We start from the raw sequence: 5,916 nt of genomic DNA, 5'->3' as shown, positions 1-5,916 counted from the left end.
TCTGTGATTAAATTAGATTTAAATATTCAAAGTTTGGCATAACATTTCTGTGACTATCATGAATTCGCATGCTTTTGGTTCAAACAGGATGATTTAGCACGAGGTGAATTGCGCAATTACCCAAAGCTGTCTGAGGCACATGTAGACCCAAACCCGTCGCAAAAAATGAATGTAAGATTGGCTGCTCAGGTTTTGTCTCATACTGTAGGTATGTGAAACTATTTATTTTATATAAATGAGGAACTAACTTATTGCACATTATTTAATCACTAGGTTCTGCAATGGAGAAATCGGGCTACACTGACCTCGGTCGGTTTCTACTAACAATGGATAAGTGGTTCGATTATGTGAACGCCGGCTTCAAAGGAAGACTCTTCAAAGAGTCTAGGACGCCTTACAGAAGCATTGACGATGAATGCCTGTCCTGGCTCTCAACTGACTTTCTTACTTATATGGAAAGCTGGAAACATTCTGCAGCTTCTCGGCCACTTGCAGGCAAAGTCAATAGAGAGATGATGCTTCTGTCCAATGCCACAAGAGAAGGACTGCAGATCGCAACTCTCTCCATTGTAGCCGTGATCAAATTGGTACTCCAGAGTGAGGCGGGATATGTGCTGCCTGGCCGGATCAATCAAGATCCTCTTGAGGCATATCTTGGTAAACAACGAGAAATCCTTCGGTTTCTGCATTAATGTCCAATAACAAAAATATAGCCGTGCAGAAAAGTGTGAAAAAATCCCTTTGATCTCCAAAATTTGTTAAATACTTTTGATTGCGTTTCATGTGCTATCACTAGGGCGACTTTTTTTACCCCAGAAAACTATATTTTTACCTCATTGCATGCAAATTAGGTGTCTTCACACATGATGAATGATGATAGAATTGTACTACCGTAATTTTCCGAATATAGTGTGCCCCCACGTATAATAGGCACCCTTAAAATGACGTGTATATTCTGGGAAAAAATCTGTACCCATGTATAGTACGCACCCTACATTCGCAGTACATGAATAGTTGCGTTTTGGTACACGATGTTGTTCTGTTTTGCGATGTCACTGTCGAACAATCATGACATTATGATCGCTAATCAAAATACAATTAACGGCATTGTCTCTAAACGAGTGTAGATAGAAGCCACAGCCTGAGAGGTTGGCGACGCGATAGTTCAGGCTAGCGACACACGACATCTTACGCACATGGCCTACTACAATTACAGATGCGATTGCTCAGGCCAACGCTTATGTAGAGCGCACCAGTCCTGTTGGAGATGCGACTGATCACGCAAGCGATTGCACACATAGCCTCTTGTGTATGAGAATGTTAAGGCCTGTCGCTGACGCGATGAATTAACATTCAACAAGGATTGCCGTGCACGCTTGTAGCAATCAGCGACCTGATTTCGCTCGCGTACAAACTGCAAACCAGCTCAGCAAGAGATCGCGTGCTTTGCAGACGACTCATGTTAATTAGAAACACGCTTTTCGTTAATTGGCAACAACGCGCTATATTTGGCAGCGCGTTACACTCTATAATACGAATTACGGGGCCCAATGGCTAGAGGTGATGCGCGATTTAAACAAACATGAAGAAAGGTGTGATTTCAAGTTTTTGATCGAGGGATTTTTTTTCAAGGCTTGCTGTACCCATGTATAATACGCACCCCCTATTTTAGGGCAAAAAATCGGTAAAATTTTGCGCATTATACATGGAAAATTACGGTACTTACCTTGATTCTGGTTGGGACTGTCTTTCCTTACAAAGTAGTTTCGCCTGAAAAAATTTTTTGACTGAAAAACTGACACATTTTTACATGAAAAAACTATATTTTTATAAAATCTGGACCTAGGAAGAATTCCAAGCTACATCACGCATGGTAGAAATAATTTAAATTTGTTGTAGTACAGTCTAGCTTCAGTTAGGATATTGCGGTATTTCAAGAATCAACATAGGTTCGCCGATAGTGTGTATAAACATCTACGATACAAACGAAATGTAGGTTGCCAGAAAATATTGAGTTTGCGAACAATTTTGACTATTTTTAGACCTAACGCTACAACTTTGACATGTCAAAAAATATCGCCCTAGTTATCACTCATCAGTACAGCAGTACAAGATACTTCGATGGTGCAACACCGGTGTAAACTACATTTGGTTTTCACATGTTACTATTTTGAACATTATATAGTCACAGTCAGGCTAATGCCTTGATAAGCTTCGCACCACAGCCACGAATCAGATCCGAAGACGCACCGAGCGACATGTCTACTGTATCGAAAGATTGAGAATGCAGTGGGAGAAAAGCACGATAACATTTTCATTGTGTAGTTCGTTTTGACGCTGTCAGTCTGCTTCTGCCAACTACGCATCCAGTCCTCCTCGTCTTTTCTTTCGATTTAGATCAGCTGCATTAGACTGACGGCTGACGGACTCTAGATTACTATAGATAACTAACCTATTAGTAGATTAGTAATCTATATAGACCAGGAATGGCCAATCTTTTCGGCTAAAGGGGCACATGCAATTGACGAACGAGTGCGCGGTCCACTAGCCACGCCAGGCGGCTAAAATTTTCTAGATTTATAAATAAACTAGGTGAGTATTGCGGGTCTATTGTCTACCACCCGCTAGGCTCAGTTTGCAAGGACACGACTATTCGGCATCTGGACACATCGATATCGAAGGTCTCCGATAATATGCGACAATAATTTTGTGCCTACATTTTACCGTCGACGATTTTATGCGAGCGCAAACGCGAAAAGACTTTCTTCCGTAATTGCGAATACAGTTAGACTCAATCGGGTAAATTAGGCGTGTTTTTTTTTTCATTTTCAGTAGGGGGTAGGCTACCAAGCAAGAAATCGTGTGACAATTAAACACGCGAAGCGTGAAGAAAAATTTCGCTACTATTTTAGTTTATTGTAATGTACGACGATTTACTGAAAATGTGACTGGACCCTGGATCTGCCAATGCGTCGGAGCTGATATTTTAGTCATCAACATCCCAAGTGTCGCAGCCAGAATTGTAATTTTGGGTTGGCATTGCAAGTTCACAATCTGAACAATTCATTTTCGATAATATAATAGGCCATTACCTCGCGGGCCACGCAAAATCCTCTCGCGGGCCACCCCTGATATAGACAGGACCATTCGATAATTTCATAGCCGGAGCCGGAGCTGGAGCCGGAGCAGTGGTTATAATGCGGCTCCGGAGCGGGAGCCGGAGCTAATGTATAATAGAAGAGAGCTCCGGAGCCGGAGCTGGAGGAGTTTAAATTTACGGCTGCTCCAAAGCCCTGGTACATACATACCTTTTCATCATCGGCCGTTGAACCAATCTCCCGACGGCACTTGCTTTTCTTCCAAGAAAGCTATTGCTGGATGATAGTCGGGCAGCATTCCTTTAAAACGCGTTTAATAGGCGTCTCCTAAACCAAACTATTCGAATAGTGCTTTTAAAGTTTCCTCGAGTGCTCGAGCATCATCAGTTTCTTCGTATGGCACTCAGCAACACAGAACACATCTTCGAGAATTAGGTCTTGGAGAACGGATGGTAACTCAATATCCATATTTTTTAGCTTCATCCAAGGCTTTTCGACAGTAGGTCTTATCGAAGCCAACCAAGACGTCAACGACATTGCAAAGTGGAATTGCAGTGCTTTCGCAGAAAGACCAGACCTTGGGTCCTCTATACAAATTTCCTCTTCGTCCTAAAATCGAAAATGTTCGGCGAATGTAGGTAGTTGCATCCTTCCACGGTCAATAAGCTCAATGAGAAAGGTACAAAAATCCCTAAGGAACAGATAATATGAGACGAATCAAAATATAATGGCCAGCAGCTATAGCAAGAGCACCAAACCAACCAAAGGGTAACAGTTGGTATTATCGGTACTGGTGTACGCCATACGGTATCAATAGTCGTTGTAAAGACAACAAATTTACAATATTTTAGCAAACGATGCCTTCACATTGTTGCTAGTTAACGCATATACTCAGTACTCACGTTACAAAACAATTCCATACGCTCCTCATCTGATATATCCATCGTAAAGGCCCTGTGGATATAAAGCTGTATCAGCTGTATCAGCTGTATCAGCTGTATCACCCAGTGGATATAAAGCTGTATCAGCTGTATCAGCTGTATCAGCTGTATCACCCAGTGGATATAAAGCTGTGTCAGCTGTATCAGCTGTATCACCCTGTGGATATAAAGCTGTATCAGCTGTATCAGCTGTATCAGCTGTATCACCCTGTGGATATAAAGCTGTATCAGCTGTATCAGCTGTATCAGCTGTTTCAGCTGTATCAGCTGTATCACCCTGTGGATATAAAGCTGTATCAGCTGTATCACCCTGTGGATATAAAGCTGTCACAGGAGTAGTTGGGATTATCAAATTTAAATGCAGGTTTGAAAGCAGTCTAGATATGATACTAGATACTTGTGATATCTGTTCGAACATGATGGCCAGGTGTTATATGAGTGATCATTGTTGAGTGAGTGAATCTTGGTCTATATATACTTCATCATCGCACAAATCGTCTTGTTGCCTTGCTATAAGTAGGGTCGTATACAACTGCCGCATCGCATCCCAAACCCCCCAAAACGTTATGATGAGCCATATATACTGTGATGAACTATTTCATATGGGCGAAGCGCGACAATGTGGTGTGAACGGAACCACGCCAAGCCGCTACTTTAATTATATTCACCGATAATATCGTGAAATTATACTGGACAATCCTGACACACTGCGCGCGAAGCGCGACGAAAATTCTGGGCTTTACTCAACTTTTATGAAAATAAAATGTTGATACTCCGTGAAACAGCCCGAAATTGCTCAGGCTATCTTCCTGCTTGGAGGATTGAACTACTTCTACTTGACAAACTGAAAATAGCGAAAAATAAGTAAGTAAATCACAAAATATTACGAAGTAGAAGTAGCGAAAATCAGATCTACTTGAGTAAGTGCCAGAAGTAGAGGAAAACTACTTGAGTACTTCGAAAAAGTAGAAGTACTTCGTTACTGATCATGATCACCTCTGTTTATGACCCTAGGAGCCCAAGACTCAAGTTTTTTTGGGGAGCCTGACGAAGTGCTTTTTCGTTCCTACCAACGGGTATAAACACGGAGATGTTTAATTAATTATTATACGAGGGGTCCTTATACCTTTTCAAACACACTCACTCAGCTCTACCGGTCGGTAGCCTAAATCAGATTACGTGAGTAGAGAGAGGAAAAAAATTGATAGCAATCTATATGCAATTCGCGATCATATATTGACCAACTCAATCATGAAATATATAAATTTCTCTTGCTTCGCGCGTTTACGCAAGAAGAGCTGACTCACTAAATGTGTGATGGACTACTAGACTATTTCGCGCATCCCAGACATAGTATAGACGTGATACAGCTGATACAGGGTGATACAGCTGATACAGCTTTATATCCACAGGGTGATACAGCTGATACAGCTTTATATCCACAGGGTGATACAGCTGATACAGCTGATACAGCTTTATATCCACAGGGTGATACAGCTGATACAGCTGATACAGCTGATACAGCTTTATATCCACAGGGTGATACAGCTGATACAGCTTTATATCCACAGGGCCCATCGTAAACATTAATGACAAATCTCCGGCAGTAGGCAAGCTATAGGCAAACACCGCTAAGTTGTATGAAACTGCCTCGCGATACCTTGCGACCACTAGGTGTTGCTGTTCCGCCATAGTTCACAATGGAGTGTAACGCCTATCTTAGAATGGCTATGACCAATGACCATGACCATAGCAATTTGAGTGGAATATCGGATCTGGGGTTTTCTGGGTTCATTTAGCGTTCACATCTGCGTTTTTTCGAAATATCTCAGTGGCATCCCTGGAACCAGCTAGTTATCATAGTTCCGTGGAGTGTC

This window comes from Botryllus schlosseri, chromosome 10, assembly GCF_051294905.1.
Source record: "Botryllus schlosseri isolate E-star chromosome 10, Bs_hap1, whole genome shotgun sequence".
Lineage (NCBI taxonomy): Eukaryota > Metazoa > Chordata > Ascidiacea > Stolidobranchia > Styelidae > Botryllus > Botryllus schlosseri.
The sequence above is the reverse complement of the archived record's forward strand: the minus strand, read 5'-3'. Positions refer to the sequence as shown.